General features: G+C 38.5%; 1 protein-coding gene across 1 annotated transcript in view; it reads left to right on the forward strand.

Moving 5' to 3' along the window:
* Positions 1-7,910: 7,910 nt before the first annotated feature.
* The window catches only part of COQ8A (coenzyme Q8A), a 65,071-nt gene continuing 51,030 nt past the window's right edge, over positions 7,911-21,951 (forward strand). The window contains exon 1 of the mRNA XM_044677092.1: positions 7,911-8,003. The gene's annotated coding sequence lies outside the window, so the exon portion shown is untranslated. The remainder of the gene's footprint in view (positions 8,004-21,951) is intronic.

Here is a 21,951-nt window from a genome sequence, read left to right on the forward strand (position 1 = left end):
AAAAAAAAAAAAGAGCAAGGACCCACATATGAAAAAAAATTTTAATAGCTCTTTGGGGGGAGGGGTAGGATCAAAAAATTGGAAAGTGAGACAATACCTAACAATTGGAGAATGGCTGAGTAAGTTACAGTATACAATTGTAATGGAATAATATTATGCTATAAGAAATGATAAGCAGGAGGAGCTCAGAAAAAACTGGAAAATCTTACACAAACTGAAGCAGAATGAAATAAGCAGAACCAGGAGGACATTGAACACAGTGACAGGAATACTATCCAATGAATAACTATGAATAAAAGCTATTCTCAGCAATATAATGATCCAAAACTATACCATAGGACTCACAAAAAAATGCCATCTGCTTCCAGACAACTGATAGAGTCTGAATCTGGACCAAAGAAAACTTTTTTTACTTTCTTAATTTTTAAAATTTGAATTCCCTTCCATAAAAGGATCAATATGATTACACATGTAAAATCTATATAAGATTGCTTATCATGTCAACATGGGTGGGGAGGTTGGGGGCAATAGAGAGAGGGAGAGAATTTGAGACTCAATATTGTTTGAAAAATGTTGGAAATTGTTGTTACATGTAATTGGGGGAAGATAAACTAAAATTTTAAAAATATTTATAGGAGATCATCCTCTACCAGATTGTTTTCTCTGAAGTTCCCTAAGTTCAGGGAATACATTGGGCCCCCATATAGCTGCTGGAGGCCAGGAGTAGATCTAAGCCTGAGCATACACATAATCCAAATATGGTTTCTGGTGGGACAACAAGAGAGCATTAATATTCTACAAAAAGTCTTACTTTAACACTTATCATACTATGGAGGTGATCTTGTATTCCTGGGGGGTTGTGGCATTGGAAAAAAAAGTTCCACTGGGTATGACCAAGCTGGAAAGACTTGGTTTTAGGAAGAGTGTGGTCCTAGCAACAGACTGTGTCTGCTGCCTAAGGACCAATCTAGCTAAATGTGTTTCTGTTAATGTATACCATGAGAAACATACTGGTTAAGATGATCAGATTAAATGTTGATAGGAACAAGTAGAAACAGGCCTAATATTACATTGCTAGAGTAGCGGCGAGTTATTTTTTAGAAAGCAAGATGGAAATATATCTAAAGAGCTGTAAAACTGTTCATGTTCATTAACTTAGAGATCCCATTATTATTGTGCCCTAAAGGCATTATTGGGAGGGCAAAAAACTATGTATCTATGAAAATATTCATGGAAACTTTGTTTGCAAAGACAAATAATTGGAAATAACAAAAATGTAATGATTGGGGGAAATGGCTGAATAGATTGTGCTATCTGAATGTAATAGATTGTATTATGGTATTAGAAATGACAAATATTGGGGGCAGCTGGGTAGCTCAGTGGATTGAGAGCCAGGCCTAGAGACAGGAGGTCCTAGGTTCAAATCTGACCTCAGACACTTCTCAGCTGTGTGGCCCTGGGCAAGTCACTTGACCCCCATTGCCCACCCTTACCACTCTTCTGCCTTGGAGCCAATATACAGTATTGACTCCAAGATGGAAGGTAAGGGTTTAAAAAAAATAAAAAATAAATGACAAATATTGGAAATATGAAGGAAATAAGGGAAATATATGAAGAAATGAAAAGAGAATAAGAATAATACTACAATTACATTTAAAAAATAGCCACAAAATCAAGAGAAAAAAAGTATCAAAGTAAAACAAATCCAAAGGGAACTCAAAAACACAGGATGTTTATATTAGCATATCTATATAACTCATATGTTTTTAAACAAATTGCCAGCAATGTGGAGTTAGTGTTTTGCACATTTTTTTGCATTTGCTTATTCATTCATTCATTCATTTGTTTGTTTATTTGTTTTTTAACCTTAAAATTAAGAATTCTGATCTGTTTAATATGCAACCAATCATACAACCAACTCAGAATTGTTTTTCACAAAATTAAAATTCTTCACTGGTAGTATTAATTTTATTCACATTTATACAAGTAAATACAATATCGGAGAAGCTAAAAACAATACATACTATTCTCTTAGAAAAGTAAAACCTGAAATTCACATTGCCAGAACTTGATGATTAGTCTAGCCTTTACTTCTTAGAATTTAAAGTGAATGCAGAGCTTTATAAAGGAGGGGTGAGGGTAGGGGTGACAATCTTCCCTCTTTTTGTTCATTAAAAGACCACATCCATGCATTTGTTTATTTAAATGTTTATTGTTGTTGTTGATGGTTACCAGTTATATAATTCTAAAAAATTGTGTCTCCATCTTGTATAAAGGGACATAATGATAGACCTTAATTTCTCAAGCAGCTTATAGTCTAAAAAGGGAGTGATTACAAATGATTACAAGACAAAGCTAAATAGGCAAAGTGTTAATATTAAAACTGTTATAACATTTAATAGGAGGGACAGGTTACTAACTGGTCAGGGAAGACTTTATGGGATTGGTTAGAGAAGGAGACATTTCAGTTGGGCATTGAAGAATGCCTAGGATTTTGGTAGATGTCGATATGGAGGGAAGGGCTTTTTATAGAAAAGGCTATACTGGTAAGTATGACAACATAAACTAGTCATGAAGTTGGGAAAGCCTAGGATCTATTTAGGAAACACTGAATGCTATATTTAGCTGGAGTGTAGGTGCTCAGTGAGAGATAGGGTTGAGAAGGTAAGTATTTTACCATATTGAAAGCAAATTTTGGACATGTACAGAATGAGACAGTCTAAGCTACACTCACCTTATGAGTTGGGTATAAAGTCTTGCCAGTTTTCAGTGGCTTCCCATTTATCCCTTGTAAAGCATAAATTCCAGATTCTAGAATGCAACACTCTTTCCCCACCTCTGGCTCTACCCTACTTTTATGTATTTTTCTTGAATTCTTCTCCTTCAAGAACTCTATACCCGTTTCCCTAACTCTGTATCTGCCCTATCTTTACAAACTCATCTAGAATCCTTCCCTATTGAGTATTCAATGCTGAACCAAATTGTACAACTCTTTGTCCCTCTTTTCTTTCTGCTCTTTTTTCAGGTCAAGTTCTGAATTTACTCCATTTATATATGAACTATGTACAAATTGTTTAAACTTTCTGAGCCTCAGTTTCTACATCAGTAAAATAAATTTTATGCTATTCAATAGGTGTGTCACCAGGAAATCTTTCTGTAAACTGGAGTGCCATTTATTCATTCAACATGAGCTATTAAGAACACTGGATTTGTCACCTGAAGGACTTGGGTTTGAATCCTATCTCTGACAATGAGACTGCAGCTGCTAGCTAGCCATGAATTCTGAAGAAAAAGCATAGAAAACAGAGTTTGCTGTTGCTTTATATTGGGATGTTCCTGGGTTCAGAACATTAAGCTACTTCTTCTTCTTTCCACTTAATCATTTCCCATTGTACTGAGAATTAGCTTTAAGTTCTTGGTTTGACAATTCTTGGAAATCCCAGCCTGGTCTGGGCTTTTAGGCTGTATCCTATCTTCTGTTTGTGCTGGGTTTTCAAAATTCAGTTATTTCAGGGAGTGATTGATTGCTCTTGGGAGATCTGAACTTTATTTTGCTTATTGGCCCTGGTGCTTGCCAAATTTTGAAACTGGTGCTGAGCCCTTGCTGGGCCTGCTCTATATCACATATTCAAATAAAAAATGAAAACCATATTCATCCCTTAATTTTCAGATTTTATACAATGCATTACATAAGAGCTGAGAGAATGACTGGTGAGATCCTCTCACTCATCTCCATTATTTATAAGGAGGAAATGATAATCTAGAGAAGCTAACTAGAATTAAGATCATAGGACCACAGAATTAGAGGCAGCTATGTAGCACAGTAGACAGAAGTACATAGTTGCTAGACCTAGAGTCAGAAATATCTGAGTTCAGAACCTGTTTCAGATTCTAGCTAGTCAAACCAATGTACCTCTTTCAGACTCAGTTTCCTTATCTGTAAAATAAGGATAATAATAGCACTTTTCTTCCAGAGTTGTGAGGACAAAATTAAATATTTGTAAAGTATATTGCAAACCTTAAAGCAAATAAAGTAATACCTTATTAATAATAATAATTTATGTTTTTATATAATATTTATACAATATTATAAAATAATTACATTAAATTAAAAATAATAATAAATAAGTAATACCTTAAAATAAATGCTAATTATTATTATTGCTATTCTCATTATTGCTGGTGCTAAAAAGAACCTCAGATGTGAAGATCACATCACCAGTTAATGTCAGAATTAGGATTAGAAACTAGATCTCTTGAATGCTAGTGTTCTTCCCATTACATTCTTTTTTTTTTTTTTTTTTTTTAAATCCTTACCTTCAGTCTTGGAGTCAATAAGGGTAGGCAATGGGGGTCAAGTGACTTGCCCAGGGTCACATAGCTGGGAAGTGTCTGAGGTCACATTTGAACCTAGGACCTCCCGTCTCTAGGCCTGGCTCTCAATCCACTGAGCTACTCCGCTGCCCCCTCTTCCCATTAAATTCTGAAGAAGTCAACATAGCATAATCCTGACCCCAGGACCAACTTTTGGGGATGTTCATGAGATTAAAAGAATATGTTTAGTATAGTAATAATTACTCACTTGTTGCTAACAGCTAACATCTTACCTTTTATAGAAATCTTGCCTTTTACTTTCCTGATCCCCCTTAATTCTCATGATTTCTCTCTGTTAATCATTTCCTATTTATCTTGTAAATAGTTTGCTTTGTATACATTTGTTTCCATGTCATCTGCCCTATTAAGACTGTGAAGTCATTGAGAGTAGAGATTGTCTTTTGCTTTTCTTTGTAACCTCAGTACCTGGCACAATACCTGGTATACAGCAGGTAGTAAATAAGTGCTTATCGACTTACTGACACCTCCCAAGCAGGTAGATAAATGTATACCTAGTATCTCTCCTCCTGGTGGTCAGTCTCTTTCTGCTGATTCTCTAAGGATAGTCATGGAAACTTTCATGAGGCCATACTTGAAACTTTTTCAGCTAGTGGGGATCTTTCAGAGATTGTACAAGTGAATTTCAATGACTGATATTTCTTGTATGAAGTCCAAAATTCAGGGTCACTTCTACACTTTGATAAGACAATGATATAGGCCTTTGGTGGTGTATACCCACACACAAATATGTTTATTATTTAAACATATTTGATAACTCATATTTAGCACATGCCCTTTCAAGGGATTGAATTTCAGGATGGATTGCTGCCATGCCTAATACGGTGTCAATCTCTTAGTAGCCATATTTTATCTACTAATTAATGAGGGTGTGATGGGAGATAAATGGCAAACTCTTGAAACAGTGTTTACTTTCCATGTACATTCCACAAGGCTTTTCTGAATTCAGGTTTGTGGGATTCCAAGTTAATGGATAGACTGGAACACTTGTGAATAAGCAGCTAATCAATGGCTCCATATTCCAGGACTTTTTTTTTTTTATGACTGTTGCCTTATTACATAGCAAACACCCCTTTTTCCTAGATGGCTTAGAGCTCTTATAGGAGGTTTTAGTGAATCAATAATAGGTGATGGAGTTCTCAGGTTGAGAAACTTTATAAGAATTTTTAATTTTATTTTTTTTAGAAAATTTTTTTCTATGGTTACATGATTTATTTTCTTACTCTCTCCCCCCAACACCCTCCCCCCCCATAGCCAACATGCATTTTCACTGGTTTCTTCATGTATCATCAATGTTTTTTTCAATCAAGACCTATTTCCATATTATTGATAGTTGTACTAGGGTGGTCGTTTAGAGTTTACTTCCCAAATCATGTTTGCATCAACCCATGAGTTCAAGCAGTTGTTTTTCTTCTGTTTCCACTCCTGCAGTCCTTCCTCTGAATGTGGGCAGCATTCTTTTCGATAAATCCCTCAGAATTGTCCTGGGTCATTGTATTGCTGCTAGTACAGAAGTCCATTACATTTGATTTTACCACAGTGTATCAGTCTCTGTGTACAATGTTCTCCTGGTTCTGCTCCTTTCACTCTGCATCAATTCCTGGAGGTCATTCCAGGTCACATGGAATTTCAGGTTGAGAAACTAAAGATGATGGAATAGATTACAGCCAGTTGGAAAAGAAAGTATTGGGGAGACTTCCTATTCATTAGTCCTCTAATATGAAATGCTCTTTCCTCATTTCCACTTCTGGTCTTCTGTGAAGAATCAACTCAAACTTCACCTTCTGCAAGGAGTTTTTTTAGTTTTCCCATTGCTAATGCCTTTTCTTTGAGATTATCTTCCATTTTAACTGTCTATATTATTTATATGTAGTCTCCCCATTAGGATGTAAACTCCTTGAGGGCAAGGATTGGTTTTGCTTTTCTTTGTATCAGTCCCTGGAATATAGTAAGTGCTTAAAAAATGCCTGTTGTTGCTGTTGATGATGATGAGGGTTTATTTGGTTTATGAATTTGCCCCTTCCTAAGCTAGGGAAATATATTCCTGAAAGGTTATAGTTCCTAGTTGCTTTCTGTCTAGGAAAAGGTGTAGGTCCATGGGAGCTGAGGTTAAATGTGGAGATTACAATTATGAAACTGTAATAGATATATGTGGGTCATCTCTCAGTTTCTGACCTTCACTGCACCAGCTCCATTGGGCAGTCACTCCACCCACTGTGTTGTCTTTGAATAGCCCATTCTAGGAACAGAGTCCTGGGTCAAGGACCTTATTTTTTCTGGTTTGATGTTTTAGGAAGAACTAATCTATAACCCCATTTAGGGCTCAAGCTAATATCCATCCACTCACACAACAAACTTAGGAAGGGGAAATGAGGTCAAAGAAAGGGAATCAATAGAAGGTTGACAGTGGACAAGCAGATGGCCTGTGATGTGCCTCTGCTCCTATCTTTTTTTTTTTTTTTTTTGGTAGATACAAGTCAGTCAACCAGTCAACAAGCATTTAGGTGCTTTCTATGTGCCAGACCCTGTGTAAATTCTGGGGATAAAAGGAAAAGACCAAAGTCAGTCCCCTGCCCTCAAGCTCAGCCTAGCAGAGAAGACAACATGCAAACAACTATGTACAGACAAGATACACAGGATAAATGGAAGGAAATCGATAGAGGGAAGACCCTATCAGTAATGGAGGGGGTCAGGAAAGATATCATGAAGGTGGGATTTGGACTGAGGCTTCAAGAAAACCAGGAGACAGAGTTGATGAAGCAGGACTAGCAAGGAGAGGAGTAAAATGTAAGACTGGTGAAAGGCCAGAGAATTTTATATGTGATCCTGGAGGGCACAGGGGCCACGACAGTTTTCTAATGGGGTTGCCGGGTTGTGGGCTGTGTTTGTGACATGGTCAGAGGAAGCACACACACACACACACACACACACACACACACACACACACACACACCACACCACACACACACACACACCACACCACACACACACACACCACACCACACCACACCACACACACACACACACACACACACACACACGGCTTCGAGGCAGTTTGCAACATTTCCTGCAAGGACGGTGGAGGTCGTGGCTGCAGAAAAACGTCTTAGGGCGAGACAGATATGCCTGCGTAAGGGAAGGCCCAACTCTTGCACAAGGTAAACGATCTAAAGTATATTTACAACGGAGGCTGGGAGGCGAGACTAGCGTGGGGAGCCTAAAGAGGGGAAGGGCCAGAAGCGGCTCAGGAAGCGCAGCCTCCCATTGGCCTCGCGCCTCTCCTCTCTCTCTCCTGATTGGTCAATGAGCCGGGGGCTTGGGCACGGCGCACGGCTTGCGACTCGAGGGGCTCCTGTACGCTCCGGCTCAGGCCGCGTCCCGGGCCCACGTTCTGAAGGAGGAAGGGCCGCAGCCAATCGGAACGTCCCATAAGGGCGGGGCTTACGGCTGCCCCAGGGTCTCGCGCGGCGAGGTAGGGGAGTTGGTAAACATAGCCGGGAGCGCGTGCCGGACCCACAGTGCAGAGCGGAAGGGAGACTGTGCGCAGGGCAGGTGCGCGCCCGCCGGAGGCGGAGGTGGAGTCTGTCTGCTGACCCTCTCCCCAATCGTAGGTAAGGCTGCAGCTCTGTTCGCTCGTTGGATGCACGGCTGGGAGGGATAGAGAATCCCGGCTGCAACCGCTGCCTTCCATTCTCCGAGCTCCTCCTATCCCTTGCTAGCACCCCATCCCCTTTGGGTGCCTGGAACAGGGCTGCGGTTGCCGCCTCTTTCCGGAACCCTTTCAGGTTTCGTCGGGCCGAGGTTAGATACCGACACCCCCCAGCCCTGGAGAAGCTGGAGACACCTCGTACTGCAACCCAAGTTTCATGATCAAGTTCATTCGTTCCTCGTTTCTCTCCCACACCTCCGTGGCCAGTGCCTGGGAGTCCCTGTTTCCCCACAGTCTTTACCGCCTTCTGCTTTACCCTTGAAACTCTGGCCCCGGGCCCAGGGTCTAGCTGCTGACCTTAAGTCATTCCCTTCAGGGAGAGCGCCCTGTCGAGTTACAACCGGTGAAGCCCAGCCCCGGGTGGGTTACCCGGGAGGAAGGGGCTCTTCTGGGGGAAGAAAAAATTCTTGAGGTTCCGGTTCGACCTGGTCTTGCTTCTTGGATGTGGCAGCAGCCCTCCACGCGGGAGCTTGCCCACACCTTTCATCCACTCCTTCACAGCTAACTTTGCCAGGCCATGAGGCAGAGTTTTTCCCATGCCGTCGTGCCCTGTAGAGCTCTAGCAGTAGGGGACACCTGGCCGTTGACATTCCTAGCTCTTGCAGACTTCGATGGATGGGAAAGTTTTGTGTGCACCTTTTCCCTCCTTCGGAGCTGGTGCGTGAACCCAGCCAGAAAACAAGTCTTCTGTTCCCTTTGGGCCCTCATCTAGCTCTGTGGTCTGATGGAACTGGTCCCAGAACTTGGAATTAGCTGAATACTCGTCCTGCCGCCTGCTATTTTGGATTAACCCTAGGCAGATTGCTTAACCTCTTAGCCACAGTTTACTCATGTGTAAAGTGGAAATGTTTGCTCTGCCTACCTTATAGTTTTATTATAGTTTATATAGGGGAAAAATGCTTTGTAAACCCGAAAGGGTTATATGACTATGTAGACTTAAGTACATGGTTAAAGAACTGGTTAAGAGTGAATATCAAGGCTACTTTCTTGCCTAAGGACTTGGAAATGCATTCATGCCAACCTGCTGGTTGTCATGCTGTATAAGAACAGGCTGAGCTGGCAGGCTGTTGAGAGAATTGCTCAGAAGCAGTGGCAGAAAGGTCCCTTCTGGGAGAGGAGTCACAGCAAGGTGGCTGTGGAGACAAATGACTTCTCACTATTATTTTAAGCCAAGTGCTAGGAACACTTCAGTTAAGCCTTACAAGTAGGAGGGAAAGAAATGAACAACAGATACAGTAATTTTTATTATTGACTTACCCATTATTTACTCGTGTATTCAGAAAGATAAGTGAGGACAGTTGTTCTTGTACCCTTTGAGGATCATAGACTTAGAGATAGAAGGGATTTTATTTAGCCCAATACTTATTAATCTTTTTGTGTGTGTGTGTGTGTGGGGGGGGGAGTTAGGGACCTCAGCAGTCTGGTGAAACTTATGAATCTACTCTTTCTCAGAGTATAATTTAAAATATTTAAAACACTTTAAATATTTTAGTTGCCATTATGTTTTTCCTTTTAAAAAAGTAACTTTTACTTACATCTTAGAATCACTACAATGTTTTGGTTACAAGGCAGAAAATCCCTAAGAGCTAGAAAAATAGGTGTTAAGTGACTTGCCCAGAGACACACAACTAGGAAGTATTTGAGATCAAATTTGAACCTAGGACCTCCCATTTCTGGTCCTGGTTCTCAATCCACTGAGCCACCTAGTTGCTCCCAAGTATGTTTTTTACATATTTAAAGTAAATTACGTAGAATTAAAAATGAAATCAGTTATATTGAAATAGTTAGCAAAATTTTTTTTTAAAGTTCTGAACCTTTGGTTATCAATTTCTTTTGTAATTCATCCTCCTTATTTATAAGTAAGGATGCTTAGACTCAGAAAACTCAATTGCTAGGGTTTATAAGAAATAAGTGGCAGCACTTGGATTTGAACCTAGGACCCCCTGATTCCTAAATGTACTTCTTTTCCCTCTACATCATGCTATTTTACTTTACAATGTTATTTCTCAAGTCTTCATGGAGCCTTTCCTAGGACTAGTGGAGACTAGCAGAAGAGAATGAAAGATACAGATGAGAGGATTGGGTGTTGACCGCTGCAGACCAGGAATGTCTAGAAAATGCCCTTGGGTGAGACTTTAGGTTTAGGTTTAGGTTTGAGCCTTGACTTTTCACCTGGTGAAATATTTAAAATCTGTAAAGGGTTTTGTCCACCTGGCTGTACTGTGTAAATGGTAGACCTAGTCCCTTTTTGGGGGTGTGATGTAACCCAATTGTTGGGTCTATTTTTCTCTGACTGGCTCCCCAACCAATAGGAGAAGAGAAATGACTGGAACTGTGAAAAGGACCTTTTTTTAAAAAAAATTAAGTTTATTTATTTAATTAATTAAGAATATTTTTCCATGGTTACATGATTCATGTTCTTTCCCTCCCCTCTTTCTACCCTCCTCCCATAGCCAATGAGCAGTTCCGCTGGGTTTTACATGTGTCATTGATCCAGACCTATTTCCACATTATTAATATTTGCACTAGGGTGATTGTTTAGAGTCTATATTCTCATTAAACCAGGTGATCAAGCAGTTGTTTAAAAGGACCTTTTAAAAAAAGCCTTACTGATGCTTTTTGCTTTTCCTGCCCCAGTATTTCCAATCTCCAAATTCCTTCCCTCTCCCTTGCAAATCCTCATACCAAAGTAAAACCATTAGATAAAACCAGTTGACATAGTATCTGAGAATGTAAGCAACATATGGCACCAGAAATTAGTCCTCCACTCTCTGAGATGAGAGAAGTGTATTTTTTCATCTGTTCTCCATGACCAAGATTGATCTTTGCAGTTACTGAGTTCATCTGCCTATTAAATGTTGGTTTTGCTTTTGTTATTGTAGCCATTGAAAAAGGCATACTCTAAGGGGCAGCTGGGTAGCTCAGTGGATTGAGAGCCAGGTCTAGAGACAGGGAGGTCCTAGGTTCAAATCCGGCCTCAGACACTTCCCAGCTGTGTGACCCTGGGCAAGTCACTTGACCCCCATTGCCTACCCTTACCACTCTTCCACCTATAAGTCAATACACAGAAGTTAAGGGTTAAAAAAACAAACAAACAAAAAAAAAAACAAAAAGGCATACTCTAAGGCTTTCTATGTGTTCTGTACAGGGCAAGTAGCTGTCCCCCCAAGTAGCTAGGATGCTGTTGCTTTGGGGTAGATGGACCCTATTGCTTTGGGGTAGATGGACTCTGGTATATTAACTAACTTATGGGTTGGCCCATAGGGAAAAGGAGCATTGATTCTGTGTTTGAGAAAGTGAGCAGTCCTTATAAGATTTCCCAGAGGGTCCTCAATTGGAAGAATAGGGATAAGAGAATTGTTGAATTTGTTGAATTTCCCTTATGGTTTTTTTGTATGTGTGATGAATAAGTGACATTCTCTAGCTGTGATAAGTATGAAGAGTCATTCTGTTTTTATTGATTTAGAGAAATTTGGAAAGATTTGAACGACATTCAGAGGAAAGAAAGGAGAACCAAGGAACTATGGCTAACTACATTAGCTGCCTTTCTCTAGCCATACATCAACATTATCTGTGTTATACACCAAGTAAGGAAGGTCAGGAAGGATCACAAAATGGAGGACCAATGGACACTACACTGAGAAAGTTATCATGTGCATTCTTTGGTGGGGATGGATTGTATACTCCTGAAAATCTTTTTATTTTTGTTTAGATTGTAATATGCCTGTTCTTATCATTGGAATCTCCCCCCAGAATTAAGTGTTTAGTGAGCACCTATTGGATAGAAGCCTGATTTTGATTTTACTTTTTATGGCCCTTCTCTGGCCTCAGTTTTATTATCATTATTATCATCCTCATCATCACAATAACTAGCACTCATAGTGCTTTAACATTTGCAAAGCATTGTATATATTATTTCATTTGATTCTCACAGTGACCTTGTGAAGAAGGTACATTTGTTATCCTCATTTTACAGATGAGTAAAACTGAGGCTGAATGAGGTTTTCTGCCATGGCTAGATAGTGGTTAAAGTGTCACACAGCTAATAAGTGTCTGAAACAGGATTTAAACTCAGGTATCCTTGACACTGAGCTCAGTGGTTCATTCCTTGGGTCACCTAGCTTTATTTCAGTTCAATGCAATAAACCTTTTATCAAGCTCATAGTGCATGCTCAGCACTGTCCTAAACACTGGGGATCCAAATAAGGAAAAGCAATTCAGTCCTAGCCCTCTCTAAGCTTACAGTCTAATGGGGAAAAGGTTTTGGGTGGAGTTTGGAGCTCAGCTCTCCAGTCTAAGAGGAGAGGAGGCTTAGGGAGGGAGGTAGGAAGGTGTTGGGTATCCAGGTTAGCCCTGGGTGAGACCTGAGGTGATGAGTGTATCCTGGGAGGGACAGCTTGTTCTGGAATTGAAACTGAACAGAGCTGCCTCTGGGTACCTTCACTGGGTGGTAAGGAAGATCGAATGAGAATATTTGTAAAGCATACAGCAGATGCTTCATAAGTGATCGTTTATTTCCTCAGCATGAGAAGGTTGGTCCAAATCTCTACAGCTCTTTTCAAACTCTGAATATATGATCTCATGCTGTTATACTCAGTGTGACTGTGACGAGGTAGCTTTATTATAGATTAAGGTTTAGTCCCTGACTTTGCTAGTCCCAAGCTTGTAACATCCATTAAGCATTTGGAATTTACCATGCTTGTGCAAGAAAAAAAGAAAATGTCACAAGCTCTGTCCTTAGTTTCCTTTGAGTTTAATAATCCTTTCATTGTTTATCCAGGATTTTCATGTGAGGGTATCTGGTGAGTTGGATGCTCTGTTCTTGCATTCTTGACCAGCTTCAGCTGTCCACAGAAGAGCTAGGAGAGGGTGATTGTGTGTGTGTGTGTGTGTGGTGTGGTGTGGTGTGGTATGTTTGTGTGTGTGTGTGTGTCTCTCTCTGCTGATAGTGGGGATGGGATGGGGTCCTGGATCTATTATTGGGGCACTCCAGACTTGGCAGAATAACTTTCCAATTTTGTTGTTAACTAAAACAAGAGCCTTATGCAGCTAGACAGAAACGTTGGGTTAGAGGTGTCTTGATTTGATTGTAGCACTTGAAAACAGTGCCAATGTTCCTATTAAAATACCACTCAAGAACTTCACAAAGCACTTCTCCTAGCAGTGATAGAGGGGGTGGGAGGCGGAAGGGGTGAACAGAGGGCTTGTAGGAGCCTTCTAATTCTTTCTCTCTGTACAGAATTAGACCATGCACCTGCCTGCAGGGTGTCTAGTTGCTTTGACTGATGATTGAAGGCAGGATATTCCTCTTAAAATATAACCTTTGCCAGGAAACCCTGGATTAGGGATTTCACCAAGCCCAAAATGGGACTGATGTGTCCATTACTCAACAAGTATTTTTTCATTAATCATCCCTTAGAGAGCAAAGCACTATTCTAGGTCTTTGGTTCAGACTCATATGCAAAGTCAAGTGCTTATTTAGCCACAGACATGTATAAAGATTCTTTATTTCAGAAAATGGAAAATGGAATGTTTTTCCCAACCTGTTCTACCATATAGTGGGAAGTATCAAAGGACTCAAGAATATCTTGTTTTTCTTCACATCTTACATTTTTTTTGACCAAACCTATGATTTAATCTGTGTAGTGAAGTCTGTTTTAGACTTTCTCTAATGCAGATTGTCAAAACATTACTAAACAATCACCCTAGTGCAAATATCAATAGTATGGAAATAGGTCTTGATCAATGACACATGTAAAACCCAGTGGAATCACACGTTGGCTAAGGGAGAGGGATGGGAGGAGGGGAGAGAAAGAACATGAATCATGTAAATCAATTAAATAAAATTTAAAAAAAACATAGTAGTTTTAGAGAGTTGTCTGGGGGTGCTACTGGTTGAGTGACTTGCCTAAGGACAGAAGCCAACATCTGTCAGAGGTGAGATTTGAACCCAGGTCTCCCTGACTCAGAGACCAGCCTGTTAAAGTGCAGGAAAATCATCCTTAGCTCCTTTCCATCAACTTTTGCATCGAGGTACCTAGTCCAGATCTCAAAAAATTCCAAAGGGGGCAACTGGGTGGCTTAGTGGATTAAGAGCCTAGAAACTGGAGGTCCTAGTTTCAAATTTGGCCTCAGATACTTCCTATCTGTATGACCCTGGGCAAGTCACTTAACCCTTATTGCCTATCCCTTACCACTCTTTTGCCTTAGAACCAATACACAGTATTGATTCTAATATGGAAGGCAAGGGCTATTTAAAAAAAAAAAATTCCAAAGTAAAGCTATGCCTAGATTCTCTAGCCTCAGATAGAACCCCTAAACAAAAAGTATCATCTTAATTCTCAGGGTTAATTGTTCATTTATTCTCTTTTAGATAGGACAGGGAATGATCAGGGAAGTGGTTAAAAATTGGGTCTTGAAGGATGGCTTGCATTCTGGGAAATGGAGTTGGTGTAGGCACCTTGTAGGTACTGGCATGAATGGATGGCCAGATGTGCAGAGCCAGGGGAGCCCAAGCTGTTTGCATTTGGCAGGAGCCTAGGTGTGAGTGGGGGCATAAGAGAGAATGGCTTTCCCTTTGCCTCTCAAAGAGACCTTAAACAGCACCAGAGCTATGATTGACCAGATAGCTGAACTGGTGAGAAAGGCTGTTGTCAATTGTCCCTTTTTGGTAGTTCATCTTATCACTTGGCGCTGGGACCTTGTGGATTTTGACTTGGCCCCTTAGCGCTGAGTTACTGTTGTTCTGTCTGCTCTTTCTCCAGCTCTCCTACATTGAGTAGCCCCATGGCTCTTTCCAGATGGCAGCTTGGACTCTTAGCCTAGCTCTAAAGTTATGAACCTTTGCACTCTATACAAGTATATATCGAGGGCAGAATTCCCTTGGTTTTGATAGAATTGGGGTCACTAACCCTCTTTCCCAAACTCTGGTCCTAAAAGATCTGACTAGACTTGTGTATCCAAAGAGGCCAAGGTCATCATGCTTGTGGTTAAAGTAATTACTCTGTAGAAACTTTCGGACCCCCTTTTTCCCTCTAAAAATTACTGAAGACCCCAAAGAACTTTTGTTTAAGGATTGTTTCTATCAATACTTAGTGCATTAGAAATGATAACTGATAAATTTTTAAAATATTAATTCATTTAAAATAATAAACCCATCACATGTTAACATAAATGACATTTCATATAAAAATAACTTTTTTAAATGTTTAAATTAAAAATTAATTAAAAAAATTTTTAAATTAAATTTTAAAAATGTAAAAAAAAAACATTTAGTGAGAAGAGAGGCAAATGTAAATTGCAAATTGCTTTTGCACCATCAGTGCAAACAGCATTAATCTTGTTGCAGAATAAATCATGAGATTCAGAAAAGTTACTCAACAATTTTAATGTTTCAGCACCACTTGTAATTGCTGCCAAGCATTGACATAAAAGGAAATCTTAGATGATTAGCTGATGCTGTTATCAGAGGAACATAAGCAAAACAGTAAGTCTGACCACATCTATAAATTCCTTAATTTGTAAGGCAAAAGTACAGTTCCACAGATGAGATATTAACTCAGTGTTCATGTTTGCAGATAAATCTTTTATTCACAGGTTGCATAGCTTCTGGAATGCTCCACTCTTGCATTCATAAGAGAATGAGAGTGAAAAACGGAAGTAAATAGTGTTATTATGATATAGTTTCAACCTTGCAGACCACTTGAAAGGGTCTCTGAGATCTTCAGAGGCCACTGAAATTGTGCTTTGAGAGCTGCTGTTTTAGCATGTTGTTTGATCCTGAATAGCTTGTCTTCTTTCCTTCTCTGTGGAGGTGAGGGAAGGTTGGGGACATTCATGGATGCAAAGAATAGTATCTTGTACTTTACCAACTCTTATGATTTTTACAGTTTTTGCATTTCCAATTCCCTGCATTCTTCCTTTATGCACACATTGATCCCTATTCTCAGGTGTTCAGGAGAAAGCTGATTAACTATCTTACCCCACCACTCATGGTTTCCCAGGTTTTATTTTTGGTTTGGATGAGAAATTCCTATGAAGGGTTTGAATCATTTAAAGTTAAAATCCAAAGAGAGTGTTAACACTAGAATTTCATTGCTTCTTGGCAGGTTTTCCCATTGGCATTGTTCCTGGCTCAGAGGAGGGTAGAAGGTATGAATAAATTGCCTTGTAACTCTTATGTAGGGGGTGGTTACTGTTTGACTGAGCATTTAGCAAACACGTCAAGTCTTTCTGTAGTTTATAAAAAAGTGGTAACTCTTGCTCTTTGGCATGTTTACCACCTTAGAGCATTAGATAAAACCATAGCTGATTACCTTATTATAGTTCAGATTACCTGTACTTTTCCTGTTTGGACTTGTCGTCCAGACTTAATAAGTAGGGTGTAAATTTTCCTTTGGAGAAACAACTATGTCTTCCATTTGTGTTTGTTTTTATACCTTCCCAAGAACGGTACTTTGAGGCCAAGGACATAAGGGAGCAAATCTCAAGGTCATGTCTATGGTGGAATCTTGAGAAGGCTTACTTTTTTCTCTGGAGTCTAGTGGGGAGAATTCATGTAGACTTTAGTTTTTTGTTTGGTTAGTATGTTTTTATACTCTAATAATTTTCTAATGCCCTTCCTTATAGCAAGCAAACCTCCCCCCCCCCCCCCCCTCCACCCTCATCCCCCCCAACTTGATGTGTAGCTTTTTAAAGCAAACTGCAGAAATACTGCTTTTTTTCTGGTTGAGGTGAGCATTCTTTCAAAATAGATCTTCCTAAGCAGGAGATTGAACAGGGACTGTCCTTTGCCTTCTTTGTATCCATAGAACTTTGAATAATGCCTGGCACTTATTAGGTCCTTAATTCATGCTTATTGATTCACCAGCACTAGAGCTTTATGAGTTGTGTTTTATTGTGGATAGAGGATGTTGCCTTTGATTATGCCCTGTGGCTTAGTCTTTTTCCTCTCTGCAGTATAGTACCCAGGGATGCTGAGGGATTTGGGCTTGCTCAAGGTACTTTCAGACATGGTATTCTGTCTTTCTGATGTAAGTGAGAGGATATGAGTGTGTTTTTATGTGTGATAGGTGCCCTATTGTATGTGGCTCTTTGATTTCTTTTTATGCCCCTGTGTTTCTCCTATCCAAGATATAATCTCAGTGATTTTTTTAAAAACTAGGGATAGCTAGGTAACTCAGTGGATTGAGAACCAGGTCTAGAGATGGGAGGTCCTCCTTTCAAATCTGGGCTCAGACTCTTCCTAGGTGTGTGACCTGGGGCAAGTCACTCCACTCCCACTGCCTAGCTCTTACCATTCTTCTGCCTTGGAACCAATACACAATATTGATTCTAACACAGAAGGTAAAGATTTAAAAAAAAACAAACACACATTCAAAACTGTTGGGTTTAATCACTTAACCACAGAGAACTTCAGTTTCTTCATTTGCAAAATGAAGGTATAGTCTTTATAGATTAAGTCCTTTTTAAACCAGTTCTCCCTTACCATCTCAAAACAAAAAGAAATATGCCCATTAAAAGAATAACAAGAGTAAGAAGAAGCTAAAGAAAGTTAGTTATCCCAAGGTAATTGTGAGTCCATTTGTTTCTCCTGGTGTCCCCCCCAGTGTCTGTCTGGCTCCCTGCCTCAAATTCTAGGTGGTTGTGATTATATCTAGTCTTTTCTTTCAGTGTCAGTTAGACTCTTCTGCCCCTTCCCCATGCCATAGGGGTTGAGGTTCCTGATTATAACTGGCCTCAGGGATCTGGATGGAGCTAAGTAAGTTACTATCTGAGAGAAGAACACCGTAGGAGAAATTTTCAGAGAAGGGATTATATTTCTTAGGGTTGCTCTTTGCAGGTAGGAATTTTAGGGTCTTGGGAAGTTGGGTAAATAGAGTGGGCTTACAAACAAGTATGAAGGGAGCGTATACTGACATTATGATTATAACATTAAAAAATGTCACAGCCAGTTAAGATATATACTCAGAAAAATCAGTATCATTCATTTTTGATATAAGAAAAATTGTAATATATGTAATCATAGTATGATAAAGGAAAGGACAAGGAATAAGATCGAGCCTCATGATTCAAGATATAGCATTTTCACTCCCCTTCCTCCCCCTCTTCTCTATCCCTACTCCATTCTCTCCCACTGAATTTAATAATTATGGGAAAGGGACATAATAAATAAATGCTATTCAAACTAAGATTAGATGGGGCCCAAACAGGGGAGGAAATGAGTATCTTTATGTGTGGGAGGGAGAGAATGATAAACTTAACTAAAAGAAACTAAAAGAATTTGGGCTGGGGCTGGGTTGGGAGTTTAGGAATCTATGAAAGAAGAGCAGGATCAGACTACTATTAAAAAAAAAAACCTCAAAATTAAAATCAAAGGCAAATAATTTACTAGAAGAAAGCACAGACATGGAATGTATAAATATCTATGTGTTAAATTTAAAATGACAGAAAATGGAAGAATGAATAAGAACAAAAATTAATGATTTGTTGCATTAAGGGAGAACATTTAAAATATATAGACATGTAGTAAAAATTATGTTCTGAAAGAAAATTAATCTTATCTCAAACAAATGCTGAAAAGCAGGCATTACTATTCATGATTTCAAGCAAGACAACAATTAAATCTGGTAAATTTACAAAAATGAATCTACATATTTTTTAAAAGGTCCATAGACATTGAAACAATGTCATTTCAAAGTCATTGTATAGAAGAAATCTAGAAATCTGGCATTGAAGAGACAATGTTATTAATAGATTGCTCATAGGAAACTTGAACATTTACCCTCTAGAGCTAGATAAATTCAATAGAAAGATAATAAGGAAGGAAAATAATAAAGGTGAGCAGATTGCTAGAAAAATTGGAGCTGAAAGATTTGAGATAATGTCTAAATGTGAATATTAAAGGATACCCATTGGTTTCAGCATTATAAAGTGGTTCATGTTCTTGAATGTCAAAAAGTAAGGAGAAAAAAGCACATCATCTTTAGACCATAACTTAATAAGAATAATAAATAAAATCAAATGGAGACTTAAGAAATGCTGTTTAAATACTGATTGGGATAAGGAACAGATTTTAGAAATAATAATGTTAAGAATGGTAACAGTAAAATGGTGTATACTAATTTATGGAACATAGCTAATGTAGTTATCAGAGGAACATACTTTTGAGAATATACTACATATTCAGAAAAAAAAAAGATTAAGTATGGAATTAGAGACTTTACATTCAGTAAATTAACCTTAAATGTGAATTGCTAAACATTTCCAAAAGGGGCTTTGTTAAACAAAATCAATAAGACATCTGCTAACTTGATCCCAAAAGAGAGGAAAATCAGATGGTGAAAATAAAAAATAAATAAGGTGAGATCACAACAAATAGTTGAGAAATGACTGCTCCTACCTCTGATGTGAAAGTGAGGATTTTAAAGAAATGGAAGTGCATTTTATAGAGTATATATAAATAGAACAAACAACAAGAATTAGAGATATTATGCACATTAATTCCAGAAAGAAATCAATCCATAAATGAATTATAAAAAAATCCTTTAAACCAAACGTTAAAATTCTATTAAACATTTAAAAAACTAATACTTATGCTACAAAATTGTTCTTTATAATAAAAAAGGTGTTCCATCAAACTCCTTTTATGAAACAAATATAGTCCTAATTATAAAGAGATGGGTTCTAAACCAACATCACTAATACTGTTGTAAAAAATGTATATATAATTTTAATTGTTCATTCAGTTCTCTCCAACTTTGTAGAACATAGATAGCATGCCAGGACCTTCTGTCTTCCACTCTTTCTCTAAGTATGTCCATTGTTTCTATTACATTATCTATCTATCTCATCCTCTGTCATCCCCTTTTCCTTTTGCTTTCAGTCTTTCCCAACATCAGGGTCTTTACCAGTGAGTCCTTGTCTTCTCATTATGTGGCCAAAGTATTTAAGTAGTGACTACTGTCCAAGCAACTCTCAAAAGGCTTCTGCAGCACCATACTTCAGAATTGTACTGCACATCAATATAGTAAGCATTTTTTGTTATAATTAGATTTGATTTATAACAGATACAATTATGGTTCAACATTAGGAAAATTAGCATAATATGACTAACAAAAACCATGATTATATCACTACATACACTAAAGATCTTTGACAAAATGCATAATTCATTTAGCCTAAAAACTGCAAAATACAGATATGGAAGGACCTTTTGTCTTAATACGATCAAAATGATACTTGATAAAAAAATTTTTTTATCTAAGACCAGAAGCTAGCATTATTTACGGTAGAGAAACTGGAAGATTTCCCATTAAGTACAAGGGCAGAACAATGATGCCTCCTCCTTTCATTATTTGATTATTTGCCATAGAAATGTTAGCTGTAGCTTGGGGGAAAGGGAGTGGAGAAAGAGGAAGGGAGGGAGAGAGTTATAAACTATAAGTTATAAATACTGACTGCAAAGATGTGAAATTACCCCATTTGCAGATTATATAATGCTTTACTTAGAAAACTCCTTAGATAATAACTGGGACTCACTGAAATAGTTTCTGTAGCTTATAGCCTCCTGGTAGATCTTGCTTCCTTAATGCTCTTCCCACTCTATTCCATTGATTTTACTCAACGTCAGGTCTGACCATATACTTCTCCCTGGGCCTCCTATTTAATAAACTTCAGTTGTGCCTTATTACTTTAGAATCAAATAGAAAATCCTCTGTTTGGCTTTTAAAGCTTTTATAACCTGATCTCTTCCTACCTTCCCAGTGTTCTTATTTTTTATTCTACCCCACAGACTCTAGTCAAGGGACAGTAGACTCCTTGGACATGGCACTGCATTTCCCAACTTTTGGCATTTCTCCCAGGCTTGAAACTCCCTCATCACCACTACTAAACATGTAATTAAAGATTATAAAGTCAGTAAACTAACTTTGAAACAAACATAAAAGAAACTTGGAAAATAGAGGAGAAAGAGAAATTGAAATATTTGAATTGATAGATAACCTTTTCCAAAAAAGGCTTTGCTTTGTTTAACAAAATCAATAAACCATCTACTAGCTCCCCAAAGAGAGGGAAATTAGATTGTGAAAATTAAAAACAAAACAAAAAACAGGGCTAGTTCACAATGAATGGTGGGGAAATTAAAAGAAGCATTAGCTTTTCTGGCTTCCTCTCAGCTAAAATCCCAAATTCTGCAAGAAACCTTTCCTAATCCTCTTAATTTTAATGCGTTCCCTCGAAGATTATCTGTAATTTGTCATATTTACTTATGTATCTATGTGTCTCTAGCTCTTGTTTGCATGTTGTCTTCCCCATCAGACTGAATTCTTTGAAAACAAGAACTGTTCTTTGCCTTTCTTTGTATTACCAGTATTTAGCACAGAGCCTGGCACAGAGAAGACACTTAATAAGTACGAGGTGACTAATAAATGCTAATTGAGCAGAATGCAAAATAAATCAACAAAATTATTAGCATTTTTATACAATATTAACAAAAAGGAGGAAACATCAGGAAGAAATAGCCATTCAAAATGATTCCTAAAAATAATGAACTGGAGGAAATCCATGTGAACTGGAATGACCTCCAGGAATTGATGCAGATACATTGTGGTACAATCAAATGTAATGGACTTCTCTACTAGCAGCAATTCAATGATCCAGGACAATTCTGAGGGACTTATGAAAAAGAAAACTAGCCAAATTCAGAGGAAGAACTGCAGGAGTAGAAACACAAAAGAAAAACAATTGCTTGAATACATGGGTTGATGGGGATATTTGGGGATCTAGACTCTAAACGATCACCCTAGTGCAAATATCAATAATATGGAAATAGGTCTTTTTTTTTTAAACCC

The sequence above is a fragment of the Gracilinanus agilis genome, chromosome 4 (genome assembly GCF_016433145.1).
Source record: "Gracilinanus agilis isolate LMUSP501 chromosome 4, AgileGrace, whole genome shotgun sequence".
Classification (NCBI taxonomy): domain Eukaryota; kingdom Metazoa; phylum Chordata; class Mammalia; order Didelphimorphia; family Didelphidae; genus Gracilinanus; species Gracilinanus agilis.